This window comes from Equus przewalskii, chromosome 20, assembly GCF_037783145.1.
Source record: "Equus przewalskii isolate Varuska chromosome 20, EquPr2, whole genome shotgun sequence".
Lineage (NCBI taxonomy): Eukaryota > Metazoa > Chordata > Mammalia > Perissodactyla > Equidae > Equus > Equus przewalskii.
This window is the reverse complement of record NC_091850.1, coordinates 54545845-54572374: the sequence shown is the minus strand read 5'-3', so window position 1 is coordinate 54572374 and position 26530 is coordinate 54545845.

The window sequence follows — 26530 nt, the reverse complement described above, 5'->3', positions numbered from 1 at the left end:
TAGCTTTGTAGGGTGTCTCTCTTGTCTCTTGGACGGGTGGCGTTTCTCATTGGAATGAGGAAAGAAGAAGAGAGGTGAGAAAGAAAATGCGCCCAATCCAGCCATTCAGCCACTCGAGGGCATCTTCTTGCTTTTCCAGAGTAAAAAATTAGTCTTCCTCATTGAATATTTAAAATGAAGGAACACGTTATTAAAATGATCAATAGTACAAAAACCCCCAAACAGTGCTCTATTTTTCATCAGTAAATTGGTCATACGTATGACATTTTTTTCACCAGCTGCCGCTTCACATATGGAAACTCATTCTTGACGATAGATTCCTGAACTCCGGCGAGCAAAGGGGGGCTCTCCTCTGGGCACATGTTTTAAAGACTGAGATGTCTCCTGAACAGAGCCATGCCATCAGAACTCAGGGGTTTCCCCCAACTCCATCATTAGACAAATAGGCACCATGAATTTTTGTTTTGAAATTAAAATCTTTTTTCTCTAATGGGTTATAATTTGCATATTACTAGGCACTCTTTGTTTATGGTCAAACTGGGGGTGTGGAGTTGAAATCACGCATCACCAAGTACATTTCGGGGGAGCCTGTTAAAGTCATCCGTTCCCTTGGGGTCCTGCTGACTTAGACATGAAGATGGCTGCGTTCCCCTCAGTGAGTGGCCCTGCACTTGGAAAACCGCACTGCCAGCCTTGGCTACAACACAGCCCCTGGAAATGATGATTGAGATAATTACAGAAGCAAGAGGAAAGCATAATAAGAGAAAAGGCCATTTTAAAGAAATTATTCAGAAAATATTAGAAACCAATGCTCTGGAAATATTCCAGGCCTACTAATTGCACCTTAATATGTTAAAGTATCGCGTAATTGTTCAAAGACGAAACTCTCCTCAGAGTTTAAATTCCATCACAGTGTGATATTTTTCTTTATTTAAATGAAGTAAATGCGGCAATTATCACAATATAAGAAAGATGCTTCATTTTAATCTGAGGAAGAAATGTCGCCTCATGATTTCAGCAAGGTTCTCCGGCATAGACTCTCCTATGTACTGCAATTCCCTCTGCATTTACCCAAAGAAAACACCTTCTTGGATATGTTTTAAATCATTTTTCATAAGTGGAGAGGAAAGCTTGTTTCTTTTACTTTCAAACAGAGTGCGGCTTCATTCCTTTATCTTTCCGGTGATTCTGTCATTTTTTTCCTGAAATCCTGTCGGGGTTCATTTGTCAGGCCTTCCGCCTGTGCCCTCAATGGGTCCGGGAGCCAGGAAGGATGGGGCCCTGCAGAATGCTAAGTAAGGGCAGAGGGACATCAAGTGGCTATTTCACATCGTGAATGGGATTGCAGCAACCATCTATGCCACTGCCCCTTTGAACAATTCTCTCCAACTCAAGATGCAGATCCCAAGGTCCCGGGCTCTGAAATCTGAGTCCAGGAGCAGAAGAGCTCGAAGTGGAAGCAAAACATTCAGAATAATGACTGATGACTCGCTGTGGCCCTAGCATGAGAATCAGGCCCTCCAGGCTGGCGGCCGTGGGCCTGGCGATCGAGTCCTGTGTCACTCTGGGAAAAGCTAAACACTTTCCATTGTGTTTAGAAATGTTATAGCAGGGACTATTTATAAGTGACTAAACACAAAAGCACTTAAGCCTTCAGCTTCTCTGATGGAAAGGGAAAAATAGAAGAGAGTGAGCAGCCACATGGTGCCTACCCACAAGCTCGGGAGCTTGCAGGGCTGGTCTTCGCTGAGCTGTGCGGTTCCCGAAGGGAACTCCTGTAGGGGTCCCTGCTGGAAGATCTGAGCCAGCCTGTGCTGAAGACCCCGCAGGCCACCCGGTTAAAGGTGGAGAGGCTCTTGTCTCCCACTTCTCAGAGGAAGTGAATGGAGCTGGAAAGGCTGGTGAATTCTCCGGCTTCTCCCTGTTGATCAGCAAGGGACCCAGACTCTCAGGAGCTCTCGCAGTGGCTCTGAGGAGGGTAATAGCCGTTTCGTCTTATAAGACCCTAAATCAGTCCCAACAGGGCCAAAGGTATGGGCCACACCCTTGGCCTCTGCTCTGGAAGACCTGAGTTTGGAGGTGGAATCAGACATATTAGTAACATAGAGCGTGTGGTCAAGGAGGCTTTGAAAACGAAATAATGAGGCAAAAATCACCAGTTCTCAAAACCAAGGGAGATCGTGAGCTCTTCTTGTTCTATAATTTTAGCTTCTACATCACTGAATTGACATTTATCATAACTTCACTCTAACTTCACCCAAAAGCTTGAAATCTCCCACCCATCCCAACACACACTCATCCACAATTTTATTTCACAATGAATTTAATCCATGATTTAATTCATATATATGTATATTTTACTTTTGAAGATATGTGATCTTGAGGAATTTGTTTTAGTATAAACGGTTGTATTTCCTGAAACACTATGTTATCTATCCTTTAGAGAAGTCAACAAGAGTTAAAGTGGGCACATTCTGCTTTGGTTTGTCCGTTTGAACCTCAGATAGAAGTGGTCTAAGGGGTCACTGCCCCAGAGATCAAGCCAGCCCTTCGGCGTTCTGTCATGCTCGGGGGCCTGGCCAAGACGGCTCTGTCCCTGGGACCCTGTTCCAGACTTTTCATCTGGCCCAAGAGCATCCTGAAGTGTCTGTAGATGCCGACAGGGACCAGACCGTTGGTCTTGGGAAGTTGTGTTAAGATTTGGGACTCTGTTTTCTGTGGCCATTTTTCTCTCTCTCGTGTTTCTTCTCACAGTTTGGGTCTGTCACATAGAAAAGCAGGAAACAAGTGCCTTTCTTCAGTCTGTTTTATTTGTGCTTCTGAAGTTCAAAGGGATAATGAGGGTCCTTGCTAGATGGGGGTAGCTCTGTCCTGCCATCTTGGCTTCCAGGCAGCTGAAGACTGGTGGAGGATGAGAAAGAAGATGCAGAATTCAACATTGGAGAAGGAAAATAAATTTGAGATCCTAGAGTAATGTCTCTTTTTCTGATGAGACAGGGTTCGGAAGCTAAGTGGCACCCACAGGTTCTCATGGGTACGTCGCTGCCAACCTGTCCTCGGGAAAGATGGACTGGTTCTGGGGAATGTGCTTGAGTATGGGCCATCTCCTTGGGAAAAGGTGCTGACTGTCTGAATTGGGGGCAGGAATCTATTGTGCTGTGATCCCATGAGATCTTGGCTTCGAGAAGGAAAGGGTGTGTGAAATGTCACAGGAAAAACCTAGGAGACGGTAACAGAGGAGGAGCAGGGATGGCGACAGAGAGAGAGGTATGGCCCGCACTTGTAGGAAATTTATTTCTTCCAAGAAATGCCATATTGGACCTTTCGATTATGTTAAAAGACAAGTGTATTCCAGAGAGTAAAGTTCAATCCTGGCCACCCTAAAATACGGCCTACATTTAAAACGATAGTTACGTGACTCCTGGATCGAACCCAGATTTAAGAACATTTTGTTTAAATTGATAAATCCTTAGGACTAACAGTTCTCCTGTGACAGCTTGTAGCTTAGCCCAACTTTTTGTCTCCTGCACGTCTTCCTGTTTGTGACCTGAAAAAAGTCGATCAGCTATTTTGCCTGTTTGAAGCAGGCAGCCTCATGTCCCAGGGAAGGCAGGGTGATCCCGGTGGCTGCGGGGCTGCAGGGCACAGAGGGAGGCGGCCGGGGGCCCTGGCTCTCGTCCGAGGGTGGCGGGCGTTTCCTCCTCTGGCCCTTGTCAGCCCCGAGATAACCCTTGGTGGTCCCTTTCAGTGGCAGTGCCATATAATTCTGGCAAATTAATGTTGTGTGGGCGAAATGTTCACAGACTCCTCATCCATTATTGAATAATTTTTCTCAATAAGAGCATTCCCCACGTCAAACAAAGCCGGAGCCCAGCTCAGGGAACGGCCGCTCTGAGTGCATCACGGTTTATTTTTCTGGTGAAAAAAATAAACTATTACTTTGACTAATAACTCCAGTGGAATGCGGGTCAGGAGCGCCGCTCGGTGCGCGGTGCCAAGAGAAACGGATACCATGGTCCTCTTCAGACACACGCGCTGCCGCCCAGGCCACACAAACAGGCCTGGTCTGTGTCATGAGTGAAAATCTTCTAAATACTTCAAGTGGGAGAAAATCGTTCTGATTTCTTCTGGTCTAGAAACACACAGACAACTGCAAAGCTTTGTTATTAAAATACTTCATTCTAAAAAGAAAATTGTTGATACTTATGCTTAACCTTTAGATAGCATTTCATCTTTTAAACTGGTGAAAAAATGCGTACAGACATGGTGGCATATTAGCTGACAGTCCTTTGAAACGAGAGGGCTGCCTAAATGGTGGAGCTTGCTCTGTAGGATGCTTTTCTGATGGAGAAGAAGGGAATTTAAGGAGCCCCTTGATGAAGGCCCTCAGTCTGTCTTTTTTGCCAAAAATATTCGGGCGACACATACCCCTCGTCTGAAAGGCTACAGTTGTCATCTTTTCTATATGGTTTTCAATTTTGTTTCTAGAAGAATCCCTTTTGAGTTACTGAAAATGGGATATAACGTGAGGAGTCTTAGAGACGTGTCCCAGCTTTAGAGTGAGATTTCTCTCCTCAAAGCAAGGTGTCCCTCCATGCCTTCTTTGACCACCAAAGAATACTGCTTTTCTCGGTTCTCCTCACCACTTTACTCTCAGACGTCACACTTCAAAAGTTCATAGTGCATTCATTCATTCAACAATTGACCCTTTTTCGTATTTTTGAAATGAATACAATTTGTTATATTCTTCTTCCATTTAATATCTCCTAATAAATGTTTTATTAATTATAAAAATCTAGCCATTACCACAGTTAACATCACTTGTAATCATTCTACATAATCCCTTTTTGTTTGCGATTCTATGTGTGTATTTATGGAGTCTTTGTGTAAAGTTTTTCAGCAACATTCGTTTTTACAATGACCTGTGATATTTGAGTGAAATTACATGGCTTATCAGGGTAAGACCAACGGAGCATTTTCCAAAACATCTCTTGCCTCTATGAGACCCTAGAATGGAAGGACTCCTTGCCATGGATGGTGTGAAGCATACACATTGGTTACTTGTTCTTATCACTCCTGACCTTTCTTTCCCTCTTTCTTTTTTATTTCTTTTCAAGAATTAATAAACAAGGGGTTTAACATATGTCCTTGTAACATATATAGTTCCCTTTATTTCTTTTTTAAAAAAATGCATTTTTTTTTTTGTCTGAGGATGATTCACCCTGAGCTAACATCTGTGCCAGTCTTCCTCTGTTTCATATGTGAGACACCACCACAGCATGGCCACCGACACACGGCATAGGTCCATGCCTGGAAACAGAACCCAGGCTGCCCAAGTATAGCATGCCAAACTTAGTCACTAGGCCATGGGGCCAGCACTATCATTTCTTTATTTCTCACTTTTCAATGATTCTCTGTGACCCTCCATAGTCAGCAGCAAACACTTAATAATCACTTACCACAGGCTACAGAATTACACAAGCATGTTTGTGGAATCCTTTGAACCAAGAGGCCATGTCTGTGTGATGACTGCCCTCCTTGCAGGTGAGAAAATGGGGTGGAGAAGAGCTGGCGGCTGACCTGGAGGCAGGGACGGGAGCTGGGGGTCTGTGATCCCGTGCTGTCTCTGCTCCAGGATCCACACTCTTGGACATGTCGGGCCAGGTGCTTCATGCCATAGTCCAAGAGTTCCTCAGCACACCTGATGAGCATGCTCTCTAGACTTTCTGTCTTGCTGTGTTTGGGTTTTGGGGAGAAAGGGCAACCTGATGCATTTCAGAACCACTGGGTCCTCCTGAGACTTCTGTGAGTGGTTTCTGTTTCCACTGAGCAGAGTCCGAGGCCACCGTGCTTTCTGGCTTCTGTTCATGTCACTCCTGGCGCTGGCAGACACTGGGCCAGGGGAGTGAACGGATGACTTCTTTCCCGTGTTTTGTTCCCTTTGTGAGGAGGCCAAAGTGATGCTGACATATAGGATCTCCAGGTTCCCCTGAAACATTGAAGCAAGTGGCTGACCCCCTAAAATATAATGTGCTAGAGAAACACAGATGGGAAAATCCATTTCTAGTAGGTTGTAATGATGGCAGACACGATCAGCTGCAAAATACATATGATGCAATTTCATCACCATTAATGAGCATGCCTGGGACCTTTCTCTTTGTATCTATAGAAACAGGGAAACATTAGGACTACGATGTTCTTGAGATATGCACATTGCTTCTGTTTTAAGAAAAATGGAAATCTAAATTCTAAAAACATTGTAATCCTAACAAATGCCTCTGAATGGGACAGACAAATATACACATGGCAAAGAAAATACTTATTTTTCCACAGGTGTAGATATAGCTGGAAGTGTCGGGGTGCCTTATTCAGCCCTGGTGATCCAAGCCTTCACCATGCTCGTAGTGAAAGCACAGCAGAGTGCTGTCTATTAGACACTGCAGCCATCTTTCTTTCAGGGTGTGCCTCAAAAGCACAAAGACACAATTCTGTGCAGAGTTAAAAATCAGCAAAGCAGACGGGGAGCAAGAGAAGCAGGAGCGTCTGAAGAATGGCATTTTGCATCTTCACCACTTCCTGGGAGCCTCGCCCAGTGTGGCGGTCCCAGGGCTGCCCGTCCCTGGAGACGTCTGCTTTCTTGTGTATCTACAGGTGGGCCCTAGGCTACCTCAAATGGACATTTCTGAGAACTGTAAAGAAAGCTTCAAGACTGCCATGCTCTAAAACATGAGAAAACATGTTTTAACTTTGAGAAATAATTACAACTAGAGCTCTTTTCATAGCTGGGCAATTCATGTTCTCTCCAAATCAGGCCTATCGAACAAGTCATCATGCCTGACACATGAGTCCTGTAGCCAGAAATGGGAGACCCTCAATCCTGCGAGCACAGAAGCGGGGACACTGCTATAACAACAGAGTTCCCGTGATGTCCGCCTGGAAACCTCCACAATCCCAGCTCTGCATCTGCAGGTCACACCTCCACTGAAGGGCTCGGTCATGGCCGCTTCACGCAACTCAGTGAACAGGCATTTGCCAAATGTTCCTATATAACTATAGCCACGATTTGCCATATGGAAGTCAGGCCTCCAGCCACCGAGAGTCACAGAGGCGTTATGCGGGCTAGGATTAAACACATCACAACTTCTTGTCTCTATTTGTAAAAGCAAAATGTTGCTGCCTTTGAGTAAACAAGAGAAGATCATTCCTCTGTGAAGAACCGGTGGCAGAGCCTTTGAAAGACTGCCCTTCACAAATCGCTTCACTTAAAACAAACCATGAAAACCCCACTGCACACAGTAGTCTGTGTGCTTGCGTGGGAGCCGTGCTGTCATCACAACAGGGTCCCACCCACACAGTGGGCAGGAGCTCTGTGATGAGGGACACTGAGTGCACAATGGAGCCATCAGTGTCATGGAGACGCAAGACTGTGGACTTCCAACGACTGTGTTTGGTTGGGTTCTTTTTCACTGATTTTAAAAGTTAGTGATGTGTGTGCCCGTTAAGCCATTTTAAAAGCCATGGGATTAGAGGAACATGTGCTCAAGGGACTTTGGTGACAACATTTCATGCAGCTGCAGGACAGCAGGAGGTGAGAGGCATCAACCACTCAATTCAATGATATTCAATGTTTTCCCAATTTTTTTTTAATCCTTTTCAGAAGTTGCTCTGGCTTTCCAGCTTGTTCTTTTACAAATAAAGCTATCCATGTGTTTCCTTTTCACTGGGATATTGATGTTTTCATTTTTTCTGTGCTAATTTTTTTCCATGTCATGGGCTCAATCAAAACCACTTTATCTGGAAATAGAATGAATAACTGATCACAAGTGTGTGTTACTAAAACAATTGCTACTAGTAGTAGAAAAACTAAGTTAAAGCACATCATGCTTTAGTGGCTGCAAGGAGTGTTTTATTTCACAGCTCAATAGAGTAGATGTGTACTGTGGATTTCCCCAGATACACATGAGCAACATGAGAGATGGTTTACCTACCACCACGTGGTCATCTAGTTGGTGGTGGGTTCAGGATGATGCCACATTGTCACGGAGGTGGGAAAATGCGTGACTAAAAATGAGATGGCACCCTTCCAGAGTGAAGACAGTCATTTAGAGTCTACCAAACAAATGTAAGGTGACAAGTGCAATGAAAAGGGAGTATGCGATGATACGCTAACTTCATGCCATGACCTCGGCGGATCAGAAGGGTCTTTCTGAAGGAGTGGCCACTGGGCTGACAGCTGAGGAAGAGAGTGCGCTCACCAGAGGCTTTGGGAGACAAGGAGTACCCAGGAGGAGGACAGAAGAGAGACAGGGCAGGGGAGACCAAGGATGCACTGCTCGTTAAGACACTTGAATTTACACAGAAGGCAGGCCACATTCCAATGTTCGTCGATTCTAAGTTGTCCGTCTTAGTTCCCATTCTCTAATTCTGAAACTGGGTTGGTGCCTTAGACTCCAAGAAATATGGAAGGTGTAGAATAATTAGGTCACAGATATTAGTACAGAGCTGAAGAGTTGGGGATATGACTTTGAGGTTCTTTGGTCAGAGGAGAATTCTTAGATGCAGTTGAATTTGAGAAGGATTTAATGAGATGGGAATTTCAATACAAAATATGCCAAATATCTTCAAATTGTCTCTACAATAATAAGAGACAGCATTGTCACAGTTGAGAATTTTAATTTTCTTAAATTATTAATTAGTGAATCAATTAATTTGCAGTATGAAGAGACTAGGACACTCTGGGCTGTGATAGAAAAACAGAATTAAAATACAGTTGTCCTCAAAAATGCAGTCATCGGACCTTTGAGTATATGTTAGTACTGCCTCCTGCTATACAGAAAAGCGTCTCTTGTTTCAGTCTTGCCCCAGTATTTTCACTGATTCTTTCATGGTTTTGATGCTTGCTCTCTTTCAACATTGCTGAATTCCTGGTATGAACAAAGTTATTTACTTGTTCTAGAGACATGTCCCCCTGAAAATGGCACTTTCTAAGGTTACTGAGATCTCAAAATGCTATTTTGCTCCCAGATCAGGTGATAAACAGTGAAAATAAAATCAGAAGAATTAAGATCCTCCTTGGCTCAGTTTTGCTCAGGCTCCATTCTTAGCACCACAAATTTAACATAGAGATAAGAGAGAAAAACTAGCAAAATTAAGGCCTGTTCTCATCCTTGTTGGTCACGTCTCCTATGGTGGAAACAGATTTTTGTATTTAATTTTTTCTCTTTTTATACAAACTATTCCCCAGAAAGACATTCCTGGCACAATAAATTTGATTTGCAGTCAGCACCTATTCAAAGAACAGTAGCTCCTTATTCTTTGCCTTTTGAAGAAACATCATTCACACTTTGCATCAGAAAACGTACAAGACGTTTTCTAAGGACTACAAGGAGCCTATGAAATCCTCCAGCTCGGGCTTTTCTTGAGGAAAGCTCTGAAGAATGTTAGTTCCTTGGAGGTTTCATAGGCCAATCGTGCTCAGGCAAGTGGGTTAAAGGAAGGGAAGGTGGTATTTTGAGTTGGGGTTTCCTGGAGACTTTGCTGTTCTCCGTTGCTGCACTTCCCAGACGCCCTTTCTCCAGGGCATCCCACAGTGTGGTGCTCTCTGAATGATGCTTGTGGGGAGATCATGTCCCCCAGCCACATGGGGGCTGAGACTCTGCCAGGGTAAGTGCCACACCATTAGCTGAAAGCTAATCCTAGAACCCAGATCTCCTAACCTTCATAAAACCCTCTTTTATTCACACTGAGACCATGCACTTTGTCCTTCTTTGAAGTGGCTCAAAAGCAGTCACATAGATGGTCCGTTTAGTCCGAGACCTCTGGGAGCTGCCCCTGTTGTCAATGACCAAGAGTCACCTATTCTGCGCATTGTGTGTCCCTCTGCATTGATAAAGCAAAGTTCCGACGTTTCACACAATAGATCAGAGAGACTCATTCAAATGTTTGCTTAAACATCACTTGAAGCCAGAAGTTGTTTTTTCTTTTTTAAAAAAGGGCACTTTTGAGAAAGAGTCTGAGGTCTTTTAAAAATCCCAAACCTATCTGGGCGTGTTTGTCCTTCTTTTGATAATATTTTGATTGATGAATTAATGTCTTTGAGTTTTCTAACTTCTGTTCTTTCACACTTTTTGTGCGTGAATTTTTCTCAACGTAGGGACTACGCTGGCTCTTCAGGAGGGACACAACCTGACAGTCTCTGATGGTTCAGTGGCCCTCAGGAGGACTAACCTTGCAGTCCACCAAATCTTAGGGCATCCCCTGTGCTTTTAGATTTGGAGCTAATTTTGCTCTTTTTCACAAGCTCTTTGACGGTAGATGCTTTATGGCAGCCTCACTCCCGACCCTGCTTGTGTCCAGTATTTCCCATTGGAGCTGAGGTACGAGATCATCCCATGTTATCACCTTGCAGATGATCCCGAGACTTGAAAGCAGGTCCCAACACTTCCAGGTGTCCTTATACCCCTCACATAAGGAGCCCACATTTCCCTGGGACTCACCAGCCTGGGGTCCAAATGGATATAAGGCATGGTCTCCTGCCAATGCAGGGACCTCAGCCCCCTTCTTCCTGGTTTCTCCTTGGGGCTCCTCTTCTCTCCATGGCTCCTTCCTCGGTCCTCCTCTCCAGCCCCTGTGTGGATTCCTTGGCCCGTGAATGCAATTGAGGATCCTCCCTGCACTGCCACTGCAGCTCCCACTCTGAATCCGCAATTGCCTGTGCTGCCGCGGGGTACCTGGCTGCCCCAAAAGCCACAATCTTCATGCACTCAAGTCAACTCGTGCTTCTCACAGAGACGAGTGGAAGGACCCCTTTCTTTTCCATGTCAAATGTTGTCACCAGGTGCCATAGACTGAATGTTTGTGTTCCCCCAAGTTCACGAGTTGAAGTCCCAAGCCCCAGTGCAATGGTGTTTGGAGATGGGCCTGTGGGAGGTTGTTAGGGTTAGATGAAGTCATGAAGGTGAACCCCCCGGCATGGGATTAGTGTCCTTACAAGAAAAGGGAGAGACCAGAGCTCTCTCTCTTCTCCATGTGATGACAGAGAGAAAAGGTGTCCACTTCTGCCAGAAAGCAGGCTCTCCCTGGGCACCCAATCAGCAGACACCTTGATCTTGGACTTCTGGCCTCCTGAAGTGTGAGAAATAAACGTCTGTTGTTTAAGCCCCCAGTCTATGTATTTTGTCATAGCGTCCCGAGCTGGCTGAGACACCAGGACAGGTGCCAGGCCACACTCCTGCCTCTCTGCTTGCTGGAAGACAGCACCTTTGGCAGCCTGGGGCCTGAAGCACTCCTGGTCAGAAGGCTCACTCAGAAGTGCACAGGACCCAGGCAGGGGCAGTGCTCTGATCTCCCCGGCTGACCCACTGGCCCCGAAGGCCACTCTCTCCTGACATGCTCTCTCACCTACAGGGCTACCTTTCCTTGCAGGTGACTCCTCCAGGCCTCATCCAATGAGACTTCTGGCGGGGCCACGGCAGTGATGTGCCAAGCAAGCTGCCATGTCTCGCTTCCATCCAGGGTGCCGCTTCGGCGCCTGAGGCTTCACATTGTGGAAGGACACCGAGAGCAGAATCAGAGACCCAGTGCCTGCGAGGGGACGACCAGCGATGGTAAAAGGAGGCGAGGCATGCAGGCCGGTGGGTGACCCCAGGGCAGAGGAGCTCGTAGGTCCAGGGAGACCAAGTCTCCCGTGAGTCCCAGAGGGCCAGGGTGAGCTCCAATGTGAACTGGGGTAGAACCCGAATGAAGCTAAGTTGTTGGTCAGACGTTGTGCTGGTTTTACCTCAGTGTGGACCCGGGAGAAGAGAAAAGTGAGTAAAAATAAGAGATGAAGGTGCATCTCTGGGGCAGCCAGAAATACAGGCAAATGGTTAGAAAAGAGACTCACGTGGTTGAACAGAGTGACCTCTTAGAGTTAGGTACTAGCGGACTTTGTGCATATTCTGGCGACTCCGCCTTTTCCATCTGCACAAAATGCCTGTACTGATACCTTCAAACACGTAGGAAGCTTTTGTTCATGTGAGACAACTCACTTTAGAATATATTGGAGTTTAGGGAAATGGCTGGAATTCTTGTGTTCCTGATGTTAAAGAAAGTTCCTGAAAATGCATTGTTTTCACTTTGAAATCCTCTGGGTGGTTAATGAGATCGTTTTGGAACTTGATGGTTGTGGCCTTTGACTGCCGTCTCCTCCCCACATCGCCAAGGCCTGGCCTGCAGCTCATTAAAAATGCCATCGTACCCCCCACTTAACATTTTGGGTCTTTGTGGAAAATTCTCATTCACTTAAAATGGCACACATCTTCTGGCCCAAATAAAATAAATGTTTTTGACAAAGATGACAGTTTTTATGGGACAGGGGTTCTTTGGTGGAGAGGCACGTTGGCGTCAACAGGTGAGCATTGCCGTGGCATCCACACTCGCACCTGCTCACAGAGATTCTAATTCATGCTTTGTGTAAGAAGCACTAACTACATTAGGCTGTTCTGGAAACAGAAAGAATAAGTGGGTCCATCGGATTAGAAAGCAGATGGAGAAGTTTGATTTATTTTATTTTTTAAAATCTCCTACCTGTAGCGCTCTCTAAGCACTTAAGACATTGTAAGCTTAAGAACGTGGCCCTTCTGTCTCTTGAAAGGGCTGGAAATAACAACAGCAATGCCTGATTCTTGGATACAGATAGCTCTATGGGAGGCTTAGTGCAGAGGGTTTCAGAATTTTGAAATGTGAACCATAGCAAATAACCCATTTTACATTGCAGCCCAGGATATGTATAAGTTTGTACACAATAGAAACACATTATGTTTTATATTCTGAAGCATCTTAATAAAAGTCTGCGAGTCCAAGAAATGTATTTCATGGTGCTATTAACAAGTGACAACTCACAACTCAAAAATCCAGGCTCTGGGGCCAACCTGGTGGCACAGCTGTTAGGTTTGCACGTTCCACTTCAGCTGCTCCGGGTGTGCTGGTTTGGATCCTGGGTGTGGACCTACTCACTGCTTTTCAAGCCATGCTGTGGCAGGCGTCCCACATAGAAAGTAGAGGAACATGGGCACGGATGTGTGCCCATACATAGTGGCCAAAACATATTGGCCAAAACATCAGGGCTAATCTTCCTCAAAAAAAAAACCAACACATGCTCGTTGCTCAAATGGATAGAAATGTTAAAGTCCAACCAAAGGGTCATTTAGGAAACAAGACCCTGTAGATGAAAGTATGGCTGAAAGGCCCACGTGAAACAGCTGGTAGATTTAGTTGATGGCCGTGCTGGTCTGCAGGTTAATTTTATTGAGATATACTTCACATACCATAAAACTCATCATTTTCAAGTGTACAATCCAGGGGATTTTAGTATATTCATAAAATTGTGCGACTATCCTATCTAATTCCAGAGTGATTTCAACACCCCAAAAGAAACTGTACCCACTTAATCTTACAGTTGAAGTGTTTAAAGGGTCTGAGATCATTATGCGGCCACAGTATCTATCGAGACGTTTTGAGAATTTTATGTAGGACCCGAAATAGCTAAATTGGAATAGAAACGTGTGTACTGTAAATTGTTTTTAAAACAGAGCGAATGCTATCAGAGGTTTATGGTGTAAATACATAACATTGTTAAAGAAAAGCCAACTGTTTTCCATTGTGATATCTATATTCAGACAAATGGCCAGCTAGCATTTAGAAGCATTAAATATGCTCCTGGCAATGTCTCTTGGAGGCCACTGGATTCAAATGTCGCCAGAAATATTATCTTGGCAAATACTAAGTGTGTAAGAAATATCATTAAAGCGAGGAAAGCAGGACGTCCATTGACCCACAACAATTATGGATTATCCATTCCTGCAGCTCGCAGACTCTGTCTTCTTTGCCTTCTTTCCCTGAGCTGCTGAGAATTAATTTAATTCAAGTTTTGTCTCATAATTTGCAGTCAGACCACCCTCTGGGCATCAATCCCAGGCCAGCTTTATCAACAGCAACAAAACTCTGACAGTTTGAAGCCTGCATCTAAAAACACACAGCGACTGAAGCTTTCAAAAAGAGTGAGACATTGACTTTCAAAATAGCTCTGTCTATTGCATGCAATCTTGATAAGGGAACTGTCCAATGAAGAATTTGCTGGGTGGGAGACTGATAGCAAAGCTGTCTTTCCTGGGGAAAATTGCAGCATCTCCAGTTTACATCAACTTGCTCTCATAGGAAACAAAAAGTGTAAGTAAAAGACAAAAGTTCATCCTCAGCTGTGTCGCGGGGGCGTACATGAGCATTGTCTTATGCTCTTTAAATGAGAGAAGGTGCTTGGAACTGGAAGCGACAGGAAGCTCAGCTGCTGCTGTTGGGACATCTTCTTCATGGTGTCGTATCCACTACCAGGTGACCTTGGGTCTACCTGCGTGGATGGTTTTTCTAGTCTTTTGGCTCAGGACTAAACTGTTCTCTAGTGAAATGGTGAGGCTGGCGCGAGCCCAGCAGAGCCAGCGGTGGCCAATCTGGAGAATACTGTAACTGCCTGCTCTTCTGTTACCTCTGAAGATTTAGTGGTACAGTTTCCTAATTGAGAAATTTTCCTCCTTTTGGAGGGAATTTACACACATACCAGGAATGGCTTTGGGGAGGTGTTTCACTGCCAGGGAGTAGATTTAAACAATGAAAAGTCAAATCATCCTGCTCCTTTCTGACTGCCGGCTGCCTGGTTACGGAGACCACATGAAGACTCAGAGCTATCAAGTGAAGAGAAATTGGCCCTCGCCTTACGGCTTCATCGGTGCCCCTTTACCCCTGTGTGGGAGTTTTCATAAGAGGCTTGGCAAATGGGTTTAAAATAGCTGTGGTGTCTGGCAGGACGGAGTGTTCACGGTCTAGAAGTGCTGTTTCCATTTCATTCTTCAGCCGCGGGTCCCTTCCACGATTAGTCCCAAATAGAGTGTGCTGCCTGGGATGAGGATGAATGCCATTGGAAACAGGCTGGGCAAACCAGAGCTGTGTGATTCACCCCAAGGAAATTCATTAGCTCATGGCTCTGTGAGCACCATTTTTCAAAGCTAACACTCCGAGCTTTCAAAGGACAGATTGAAAACATTAGCTCACCCGAAGCTCGCTACCAAGAGCATTTGTGTTTACCCCACTGTGCTATTGGTGATTCACAGTGAAGTAAGTCAACACATATGTTTTAAATTGATCCCTTGGCCACATCACTCTCGTTGGCTTATAAAGAAACAACCTGTGTCTGGTTGGAGCCCTGGGATCCCACCATTGTTTGACTCCTTTCCTGGAAGAATTCTGATGGGCAGGGAGGCTCTAGAGCAGCCCCCCTGGCTGTCCCCATATTCTTGCCTTAGCACCCTACTTCCTGACTACTAACTATTCAGAACAGGCATCAATTCCCCAAACCTCGAACGGGCATACTGATTTGAAAATTGGGCAAATGTAATGGCAGCATCCTTATGACAAGTGTGTAGAGGACAAGTTCTTACACCTGAGATGGTCTTTAAACTAAGTGAATATGCTTCAGAAAACAAGTTGGAAATCTCAAATATGTTCTCTGTTTGTGTTTACTAGTACAAAGTTAGACAATCTTCAGAAAAACTGCAGAGTTGGGTCTTTGAAAACCACTACAAGCACAATAAGAATAGAATAATAGAAAGCAAAGTGTGGTATCTGCACCTTGGTGCCCATGCAGGATGGGTCTAATACAAACCAAGAAATCCTTAACCAAAGAGAAGTTTTTTAATGTATGAAAATAAGAATGTAAAATTGGAATTGGATAGGCTTGAGTTTGAATCTTTGCTGTTGATTAGCTGGAGCTGAGTTGCACATTTATCATCAGTGGAACGTGGGGTAATATGAGTTAGTTTGTGACATTACTGTAGACATAAATGATAGAGGGCTTCACATACACTGATATATAAAACACCCAGCAAATGGGGGTCAGTTACACCTTCGGAAGTACTACCAATCCTGTGGGACATCTCCACAGTTTTCCTTAATGCCACTGAAGACATAGTGATCACAAATATGTAGCCTCCGGTCAAGAACATGTTTAAAACAAAGATACATTTTTATGTTTTTTGGAGAAATTGTCGCCTAAATAAATGTCTACGAAGGTTTGGTGAATACGAAACTCAGGATCTCCAAAGTTTGGGGAATTCTCAAAATTTGCCCCACTTGCTTTTGCACCTTCCACTCCCCTCACACGCTCCATCACATGCGATTCAGGATTCCATGACCCCCACAGCAAGAGCTTGGGCAGCCCAGGCATAGGATGTACGGATTGGGAATCGCCACCATGTAATCTGAAGCTGGTTATAGGAAAAACTGGCACCTGCCGATGGGCTGCTTGCTGGGCTCCCAGATGGAAACAACAACTACACAGAGGATATCTCCTCTGCTGTGAGATGTCCAAAGGAGAGAGGGCAGGAGAACTCACCGATGTCCACAGGGTCATCTGGGGGCTGTACCTGACCCTCATTTTGGCTGCAATGCTAGCTCATGGCTGGCTGGGCATCCCATTTAGTTCGAGAAGGCTTTCTGAAGAGTCAGGGCTGCAGCGGTGCTACAGAGCAGTTGCAGAAAGGAATCTTGCAGCACTTTTCACTGTGCTCTGCAGGATTTTGCCTAGAGCCTCGAGGAAGAAACCACGTGTAGCACCCTCATCTGCACTTGTGTGGAACAGCAGCCCCTAGAGTGAGATGCACATCCCCTGGAAGATCAACCCCACCATGACGGCGAGGATGGCACTGACCTCTCTTGAACGCTTGTCATGCTTTTCACGTGCAGGTAGAACCCAGGCCACCAGGACAGAGGATAGACAGACCGGTCACAGCAGGTAGCATCTTACCTATTACAAAAAGTGACAGCTCCCAACTCATGGACCTCATCTGAGCTAGACTGGGGCTTTCCTCCAGAGTCAAGATTCTCTTCTGCTATGAAACCCATTTTTTAGAGGGGCTGAGAATACGCACAGTAAAGCGTCTGTGTTGTAAAGATTTTACATTTTATGTGATCAAAAAAAAGGCATAAGATGAGAAACTCTGGGAAGAAACGTGGAAGTGGTTGTGAGAGTTCTTCAAATGGCCATCAGGAAGATAAGATCCTTTCCTGTTGGTGTTCAATGGAAGCAAGAATGCTCTGGAAGCTTGGTTAGCATGAGGCTTCCTATGGCTAGTTTCTAAAATATACATGAGGCCTGAAGACATATTTGCAACTTGGAGTTACCGTTTCAGTTAAGTCTTGGGGTTAAAAAAATAAGGTATCATTACATGAAATGGATGTTTCACTTGGTAAAATAAAAATAAAAAAAATACTAAAATTACGCAGTTCATTTCAACCAAATGCTGGGGAGCCCTTCTTTAGAACTTCGGTCCTTGCGCTGCATGGGAACACAAACAGATGCTCTGTGGCACTTCATTACTGGATAGCGAGTGCTTCGATGTCGCATAAAGCGCATTGTAGAGTATTGTTTGCGATGCTCCATGCCAATTGCAGGCTGAGATTGCTGCAGCATCACAGAACAGATGGGAGTTAAAGTCGTTGTTAAACTCCAATCTCCATTTCTTTTGATGAAGAGCTCCAAAGATAGCATTAAGTGAACTTTCAAAGGTAACTCTCTGGGTTTCTAAAATGCATCAAATTTATGGAGGGTATTGCACTAAAGCATGAGAAATATTTAGGTATGCCTTTTATTTGTCATCTTTCAAGCACTAGACATGCACCAGCCTATCAGTAAAGCTTTTTTCTAAATAATGTGTTTGTGTACCCTCAGTCTAGCCATCGTTTCTGGGACTATCATCCTTTTCCTTGAACCCAGGAGAGTGAAACTCTGCTTGGAAGGTTGCAAAAGAGGAGGTGCTGTGTCGGAACCTGTGATGTTCAGCTGGGAGGCCATTCTCGTGCCCATTACCTGCCTGGGGTAATGGATGGACCACAGCGCTGAGGAGAATGGGAAATAATTTCTTTTCATGAAACTCTCATCCACATTGATCACTAAACAGCGAACACAGCCGTGGCTAAGGGCCTGGGGCTTATATTAAAATCCTGATTCTGACACTCAGGAGCTCTGGGACCCTGGCATATTACCAGGTGTTTTCGAACTTCAGAGTCCCATCTCCACCATTTAATAATAATTTTTACTTTACATGGTTGTTGAGTGGGTTAAATGAGAAAATATTTCAAGAGCACAGCATAGAGCACCTGGGGAGAGTGCCTATGAGCTGTCAGTACTGTGTGTGTATCTGTGTGTGTGTGCGTGTGTGAGCATGCGCACATAGAAATACACATAAAGATATCAAATATTATTGATAAGGTAAATATTTCATATTCTAGAAGATTATTCTTTACTACAACTCTCATTTCCTAACTCCAAAATGTTCTTCACAGATAGGCGATTTCTTTTGTGATAAGAGTTCTCATTATTCGATTAAAGAAACATTATTAACATAACCCAAATATTTCTAATCACATTGCATTTTGGTCATGTTATGCTTTTTATGCACACCTATAAAGACCGATGAAAAGAGAAATGTCAGCACTGGTGTGAGTGAGTTTTTCTGATGCGCCTGTCAATGAGAACACCATTTTCAATCTTGCCTGCTAGTCTTCCCTGAGCCCTGATGTCCACAGTTTACTGGGGTCAACAGCATTCATAGTCTTACCCACTGTGTCCATCCCATTTTCTTAACTGGAGCAGTACTATGTTCAAAAATGGCAAATATAATTTTCCTATTGCGAAAACTGAATTCATGTCTGTCCTGATATTGAAGTGTCTCAGAGGGGAGGTGGGGGTGGGAGCTAGAACGGAGTTTCTGGCCTAAGGGGAGTGATAGCCAAGCCCAGGAAAGAAGTCAAGTGGCTTCTGGCCAACAATGTGCTTCAGTCCCAACCTGCCCTCTGCTTCCAGGTCAAGGGGCTGGGACTGAAAAGTCCCCACTTGTCAACCTGGTTGTATTGCAAGGCCCAGTGTCTGTCATGAAAAGGATGTGCCAAAGTCCTAATGGGACTAACGAAACGCTCTGACTGAAGACCCAGGGGCAGGACACATGGCAGTGACTTCTCTAGAATTGTTTAGCATTGGGTTTTCCTAGGATGCAGATTTTGTTATCAAGATGCAAAATATTCCAATAATCAAATCATTATTTTCTGACTAAATTGGTTATTTTTCTCCCAAGTTCCCTTCACCAGATTGTAAGCAACGTGACAATAAGTTCTGAGCTAGACTTTTCTTCATCTGCTCGTGGTCTTAGTATTGTGGCCTGAAAAGAGTAATAGTTTAAGGAAAGTTTTGTTGAATTGAATCACAAACTCTGTCTATATCTGTATCTATTTAAATATCCATGGTTATACCAATATCTTTATCGGAATCCATTTATACCTATATCTGTATCTGTATCTATCTATATCTATCAAATCAATATCAATATCTACATCAAATCAATATCTGTATGTATATCTATATCTATCTTTGTCAATGTCAATATCAATTTCATATCTATATCAATATCTATTTCATATCTATATCAATATCAATATCTATATTTATCTGTATCTATCTATATCAATATATCTGCATCAATACCTACCTCATATCAGTGTCTGTATCTGTGTTTATACCCATTATCAGTATCCACATCTATCTATATCTATATCACCTGAGTCTTTACCTGAACCTGCACCTGCATCGACATCTACAGCTAGAAAAGCAGTATACTTACAAACTTCATGTTCATAAAAGTCATGGCCAAGGAAAGGGATATTAATTTCTCTTTAACAACTAGCCCTTTAAGAGGTTTTTTTTCCTTCTTAATATTGATTTCATAAAAATAGAATCCTCTAAAGTCACGGGGTTCTGAGACAGGAAAGTAACAATCCTGCTCTCCCCGGGTGACTGTGGCATTGAGGACGGCATTGCACCCGTGTGTGTGTGTTGGGTAGATTCTCAGAATGTGCTAGAATCTCACCCAGGGGGTCACAGGCCACTTCTGTCTCTACCCCAGGGGCTTTCCATCCAGAGGACACCACAGCTCTGCAGAGCCCTTATCCCACCTCTTTGTCATGTTGTTAAAACGCCTCTATCGTGTATGGAGGCTGAGAGTTCTGCATCAGAGATACACCACGAGCTTCAAAATGCATTCAGAAGGAAATCTGCAGGCCACCACTAAAAGGGAAAAGCAGAACTTGGGGAAATACCAAGACGTGTTTAGAGTTTCTGTGGGAATTTGCTTGGTGAAATTACTTACATCTGTCTACCTGAACGCTCCCCAGGGAGGGTTAACTCCGTTCCTTCCTCTCCTCCTTTCCCCGGAAATCAGGATCAATTCTCTGAGCCCTTCGTTACTCGACACAGGGACACGTGTGTTGACATGATTAGCAGTGTTTAGAACTGGTGTTTTCCGGAACAAGGAAGAGACAGACGGCCACATTATTCTGTCAGGCCATCAAACTGGGGCTCCTTCCACCTTTTTCAGGCAGAAAGTCTCTTAAATTGAATAATTGTCATTTTCTAGCTCTCAGTGAAGCCAGAAATCACTAAAAATCTCATTTATACTTTCCCATTCTAGTTTTCAAGCAAATTTACAGCAGAGGTCAGTCCTTTTTGTAAGATTGCTGGAGAGAATTCCTCATCAGAACAGAGGTATTTTTCTCCATTGTTGAATCAAATACCTTCCATCAATTTTTCTCGTCATCTCACCCATCTTATTATGACCTTCATGGGAAGAAGGAAGTACGGCTCTAACTCTTTTTTCTGCAAATGGCGCCTCCCTGTGTGTGATGCCGTTAATATTGATTATAAATCGCAGTCAAAACTCGGGAAGCCTGGCTCATCCTCCGCCTTCCCTTCCCCCACTCCAGAGACATTTTCTGCCTTTTACTTACTGTGAAATGCTACTTTGAATATTTCTTATTCTAAAATGGAATCACCACTTCTAATTGTATTTATTTAGAGTCCAAAATCACCAAAATTACTTTATGTCAGTGACAGCATCAAAAGCAGAATCCAATGAGAACTCTGTGCCACTGACAGAGATTCTGGGTGATCTAATTTACCAGCAACTGAAGATAATTCTCTGCGCCGGCTGTGGGTCCCCCTGGGTTACTGACTCTGAGGTCAATTGAAGGAGAAGCAAGCCAAAGCTGGGGGTCACCTGCTCCTTTCTGATCTCTATTCTCTTGCGCATACAGTTTTAAGAAACGTGCAATTTAATCTAAGATGTAAGATTCCTTAATGAGTTTGTGTACAGATGTGCAGAATATAGGATCCAATGAGAATATTGACAGTTAGTAGCCTTGCTTTCTTTTTCAAGCTTTTCCAGTGATGCTAAATTCAACTTTGGTCACTTGGGTTTTTAATGTTACTTTAAAAACCCCGATCACCATTAGCTCTTCCAAGGCTGATTTGATTGTAGAGACATTATTCCTGAGGCTACGGATATAGACTCTTCCCCATCTAGCTGACTTTAGCATAAAAATAAAATTGAATCATAAGCAATGAAATTTTACCTATTGGACTCTCTTCATTCTCAACTGGAGTTAATAATGCTCCATTTTACTCTTTCTCTCTAAATAACATGAAAAATATGAAATTAAAATTAACACATCTCCAAGATGGTTAGGTCACAAACAGACTTTTTTACTAAATTAACTTCTAGGTGTTTGTTCTTCCTTTACCAGTTAGTGAATGTGCGCTAGACTTCTTATTTTAAGTTATGGTAATAGAAGGAAGTGACTTTTATTTAGTAAAAAACTAACAAGAAAGCAAAGGAAAGCAATGTGAAATAATAACAAAGAAGCAATGACCGCAGTGTTATCAATAGTGAGAATTAGGATAAGTTATTATTGATCAATCTATTACTTTGTGCTAAGTTCTCTGCTGAGTACTCTTAACACAGACGGGTTTTGGCTGGATACCCCTTATGTGATGCTGAGGAAGAGAGGAGAATTTTGTTTGAAGAATTGAGAAATGTCTGCCAACATCTGCCAAAGAACAGCCAGGCAAGAGGAGGAGTCCACCAGAGAGGGGAAATGAAGGGCCTTCTAGGAGAGGCAGGAGCATAAGGAAAAGAGGCATTTGTGTAAAGGGATTTGTGAAGTGCAGTTTGGGGTTTGGGTGGAACAGAGGGTGAAAGCAACTGAGGATGTTTAGGAAGACTGGATGGGTCACTATGGCCACCTGGTGTAGAACCTGATGCTCCCGCTGGCACAGGGTGCCCAGGATGAGTTCACGGGATGACTCCATGTCCAGAATGAGGGCTCTTTCTGCAGGCACGGGGGAGGGCCAGGAGCAAGTGTGTTGTAGAAGCTTTACTCAGGTGGAAGCATCAGTAACAGGGCCACCTATGGCTGTATTTCAGGCAGTGGCTGTGGGTTTAAAGAAGCAAGAAGAGACACGAGGGGTTTGGAGGTTAGAATGAACATGCCATGTTGACTGGCTGACCGCGAGGGAGGGAGGGGGCGTGCCTGTATTTTTAATCAAAGCCCAGGTACAGGACGATGATGAACTCATCCTTCAGAGCATAGAGATAAGAACAAAATCTGCCAGGGTTCACGTGGGGAGTGATGGAGAAACTACATGACACTGAGTAACTTCTCAATGTATTAACTGTTATCCTCATGATGGGGATGGTGAAGATTATGACGCTGCTACAATCATGATTTTTCATAGGACAGACAAGTGGACTCATTACACTTTTCAGGGAGAAAATTAGAGTTAGTAAACTTTGTGTACAGTATCATCAAGGGCTTCACATTTTTAGAGGGAGGATGGAGAGGAGAGGGTTGACTCCTAACTGGAAGCAGCAGGGCCTGAGCATCACTGACCTTCTGCAGGTGACCATGTGGGAATTGGAGCCCTCCGCTGAGCTCTACAGCCAGCAGGGACCAGGATGTGTGACCTTGAAGGTAGAACCTTCGCCATTTAAAGAGAACGTAAAAGTCATGCAACTCAATGAATCAGAAGGCAGACAGGGGCTGATAAGTTTGTGTAAGCAAATGTTTGCCTCCTAAATGTGAGGTTATAAAATTAGGGATGCATTAAACAAGAGATTGAAGACATATTTTTAAACTTGCTGTTTCAGATTATCACCTTGTTAGAGGAAAAACTAAGTTTAATGTTCTGCTTTTTTTTCCCTAAAATGAGAGACCAAGATGTTATAATCAAAACTGAGAAGTTAATCTGCTCTCTTGACCAGAATGATGTCTGTTGTCACTAAGACAATGAGAATCAGTGTGTTTGCATCACAGATCCTTTGATGGCTCCATGAGGACCTTACACATTATATTTTAATAAATATATTAATATTCTTAAGATGAAAAACATGGACTCATGATAAATGAAATAGTTGAAAGAACATACATGCATTGTTTAACATCCTTTCTGTTAATTATGATCTTTAACAACATGTCCAGATTCTTGAAATAATAGCCAGTGTTATTGTCTGGGTGGATTCCTTCAAATGGAAATTTTTCCTGTAGTGTAACCTTATGCACATTGATTTACACCTTTGAAATTAACAAATATAACCCGGGGAGGCATTGGGTGATTACTGGGTCGCATGCCCACTAGCATGCAGGGGAAGCAGAAGCACCTTTCAGTTCTTCACTTGAGCAATTTCCCTTATGTTTCTTGAGCTTATGCAGAGTTTTTCCATAAACAAGCAGAGCATCTTCAAGCTAAAAGTAAATGACCAAAATGAAGAAGTTTTCTCCCTGTTCAGTAGGACTAAAACATCCCATCCATTCTTCATGTCATGGTTTGGGAGTTCGTTGCACACACACAATTATACTTAAATGAAGAGCAAAGTTTCTCCTTTTTGAAGTGGAAAATTGATGTGATCAATATTTTAAATTACACATTGTTTGAGAAACAAGTACATCAGCGATTATTTCATTTGGTTTCTAAATAGCCCCAAATGTGCTGGGTGAGTACAAGTGGTTTAGAAAAGATCAAAGGGGATCGCTGTAAGAAGGAAAGATGCTATTTGTCATTATGTATTTTAACTTGTGTGAGTGTTAAGACATCTGCTTATCCTGAGGTTACCAAGAAAGCATTTCTTTGTCTGTTTTTTTCCAAAGTGAATACTTAAAATATATCTGAGGGCTGAAAAGGAATATCTACAACTAGATCTTGAAGATCCAATATTGTTATGAGAAGATTTCCCAGTAAAAAAACATATGTATAGTAAATTATACAAAGCATATGATTTTTAATCTAGACAGTAAAACAAACTATTTTTACCGTATGTAAGAAAGAATAATTTCTCATAAACAGATTTTGCTAATTATGTTCTTAACTTCTTATTTTTCTTAATATGGTATCCAAGGGCTGAGGGAGGAATTCTAATTACATATTTTAATGAGGAAGTTTGGATTGACTATTTTAGGATAAAAAGTTATGATGAGGACACTCAAAGAATGAAAAAATATAGACTATTGAAATTATTGATAATACAAGGCAAAAACAGTGCAGTCTCTGGGAGTGCTGCTCCCAGGAGGTGAGGTGGTATCCTCTGGCTCTGGGGACCCCCCGGGAAGGCTTGCTCGAGCCATCATTGGCATCTCAATGCAATATATTGACTTAGATGGATGAAACAGATATGCAAAAATTGAGAGAAATTTTTGTGTTAGGACCTGCCATTGCTTCTTCTCATATTCTCTTACAGCCCCTTATATTCTCTTGAACAATGCTAAAATCCTGCATATTCTCCTTGAACTATAGTCCAATCAACAGTGACCTCATTCTTATCGACTTCAATATCCACATAGATGACCCACTACCTTTATTCCTTTATTTCTCTGCCTCCAATAATACAATTCTCCCCCTCACCGACACATGCCTGATAAAGAGACTACTCATCCATGATCACCTGTATCTTTCTAGAAGACTTTCAAATGGGGTCCGGAAGATCCTCAAAAAAGTCTCCAATCCCACTGCTTCCTTTGTTCCCCTGGAAAACTAGTTCCCGGTAGCTGGTTGGCTGTGTTCATCAGGCCTCTGTCCACATGAGTCTCCTTCAAGTTTCCTGAGGGTTTTCCTGACCACTACATCCAATCTGCCCCATCCTGCTTTGTTTTTGTTCGTAGATAGTGTGATGAAGCATACCGCTATCATCATGCATGGTTGGCTGGTACTCTCCGAATGTTTCACTTTGAGGGTGGAGCTCTTATGATGGGGTAAGTGCCCTCATAAGAAGAGATGTGAGAGAGTTTGCTTCCTTCTCTGTTCTCCTCCAGGTGGGGACACAGTGAAAAGGTGGCCCTCCGTAAACCAGGAAGAAAGTCCTCACCAGACACTGACTTTGCTGGCACCCTGATTTCAGACTTTAGGCCTCCAGGACTGTGAGAAATAAATGTTTCTGTTGTTTAAGCCACCGCATCTGTGGTAATTTGTTAAAGTAGCCTGAGAGACCAAGACAAAGACCAGAATCCAGGGAAGTCTCCCAGAGTCCGGGGAGGGGACTGCATGGCTTCCCAAGGTCTTCTCATATTTTGATGAATGATCCTAGTTTCAGTTTAAGTGGAATTTACTCTAAGTGACTTTTCCAGGAAACAATAACATTCTTTATCTGATTTCTTTCCTTACTTCTTGGCTAATGAGGTAAACTAATAGCGTCATTAGTTATTATGAATTAAGAGACTCGAGAATATTTAATAGATGTTGCAAATCACACTACCAGTGCCCTCCAGCCAAGACCGTTATCCTAGCCCTGGAATTATACACTCAATTGTTGTTTATTTTGCCTATTCCCTTGGACTTGGATTTTTCGCAGGTGTTTCAAATATGCTGTGCTAGGAACTGAATTTTAGATCTCCTCTAATGCAACTCTAACTCCACCCCTATCTTTCCCCAGCTTTCCGAAAGACATGTCTCTATGCCCAGGTGCACAGATGGGACCCAGGGATGCCTCCTTTAAATGTCCATTGATCTTGGCTCTGGTGTTCAGGCCATTGCTGGGACAGTTGGCCTGGCCATCAGACTCTTTACTGACTCAGCTCAGTCTTACCACCCTCCCATCTTCATCATATCTCATGACTAGCTCACCTTCCAGCTTTGACCTTGTGCAGTATATTTTCTTTGTTGCTGCAAGAATGAACTTTTAGAACTTATAAATATTAAAATTAGAAGACATTGCTCTAGTACATTGCACCCTTTAATTGATCCTCACCTCACTTTTCATAAAGTGAAGAACTTTCCATGGCTGACCAGACTCCAAGGGCTCTGGCCAGACTTCTCTCCTCCCCGTACTTTTCCACCATCTCAGTTTCCATGGTTCCTTGAATTTCACAAGAGCTGTCTTCATTTAGTTTCTTAAGAATGTTGAACTCCTCTCTGCTTCACAGTGTCCCTCAGACTGCTTCTTCTCTCTGGATACTCCGCCTTGCACACCTCCAGGTCCGAGTTTAAACGTTCCTTCCCTCATCCACTCCAGAGCTGGCTTGACCCAGACCCTGATGCTCTCTAAATATTACAAGTCCTTTATATGATTGCATTACATATGATTCATTACACCCCATTGTTTCCTTCAAAACGCTCATCACCTTTGCA